Source organism: Lampetra fluviatilis, unplaced genomic scaffold, assembly GCF_964198595.1.
Source record: "Lampetra fluviatilis unplaced genomic scaffold, kcLamFluv1.1 SCAFFOLD_766, whole genome shotgun sequence".
NCBI lineage: Eukaryota > Metazoa > Chordata > Hyperoartia > Petromyzontiformes > Petromyzontidae > Lampetra > Lampetra fluviatilis.
The window spans coordinates 43,547-45,000 of NW_027620981.1; positions in this window are offsets into that span (position 1 = coordinate 43,547).

The following is a 1,454-nucleotide window of genomic DNA, read 5'->3' on the forward strand; positions in this document are numbered from 1 at the left end:
ATGTTACATTCCCTCATGTTTTTAAATAGAAACATTTTAAGCTTTTACATTAATAATTAAAACATTTACATTTAAAATTAACTCACAGCGGCCTAAAGCCTACAGCTAGGCCTAAAGCCTAGAACTAGGCCTCAAACTCTCCCTTCGTATCGTTCCGATTCGGTGTAGCAGCATCGCCCCCTACTGCAAACACTTGGCAGGACCCTACAGAAACCTTTACACTCAGTGAGGCTTTCCTGGCTAAACAAGTGTAATAATACATTATGTTTATATTCATTGGTTATTCGTTCCTACCAGCCCACCCCGCAAGCGACCTGTTCGAATTCAAAGCACAACAACATCTGAGAATTTAATGGTAGGTTTTTACCCTTTTAACTGGTACAAAACTGACACCTTTATTCAAGGCATCATGTTTGCAATGACCACAACACAAGTAGTCAATAAAGCAAACAAAAAGAAGCTACTCTGATAAGGATGATAATATGCACTGTCCTTGAAGTTGATTGGCCCACACCCGAGACGGCTTTCTTTAGAGCCTAGTCCCCATTGGTGTAGGGCCAGATGACACCAGAAGGCGTACAACTCAAACACAGTGCAATATCAGAGTATTGAGAGTTCGGGGTAAACATTTACACTATGAGATCTCTTTTTTGTTTGCTTTATTGACTACTTGTGTTGTGGTCATTGCAAACATGATGCCTTGAATAAAGGTGTCAGTTTTGTACCAGTTAAAAGGGTAAAAACCTACCATTATATTTTGCCACTGGTAAAAGAGATCTCATAGTGCATCTGAGAATTGTTTCGTTTAAAAACTTCTAAACGTAGCATCGGGGTGATGTGCGAATAGGTTTTGTTAAGTTTTATAGTTTTAGATTCGTAATGGGACGTCTGCCACCCCCCCCACCTGCCACTGGCCGATTGTGATTGCGTATTGATTAGCAGCAGAATCGATTGACGCAAAGACAAAGCTGCCCCAGGTAGCCTCTTGCAGGGCTGTAGGGGCAAGTGCTGTGACACAAAGATCCCCCAGGTAGCCTCCAGCAGGGCTGTAGGGGCAAGTGCTGATACACAGACAAAGATCTCCCAGATAGCGTCCTGCAGGGCTGTAGGGGCAAGTGCTGTGACACAGAGAAAGATCCCCCAGGTAGCCTCTAGCAGGGGGCTGTAGGGGCAAGTGCTGTGTACAAAGATCCCCCAGGTAGCCTCTAGCAGGGCTGTAGGGGAAAGTGCTGAGACACAGACAAAGCTCCCCCGGGTAGCCTCCAGCAGGGCTGTAGGGGAAAGTGCTGTGACACAGACAAAAATCCCCCAGGTAGCCTCTAGCAGGGCTGTAGGGGCAAGTGCTGGATACAAAGACAAAGCTCCCCAGGTAGCCTCTAGCAGGGCTGTAGGGGCAAGTGCTGAAACACAAAGCTCCCCCAGGTAGCCTCTAGCGGGGCTGTAGGGGCAAGTGC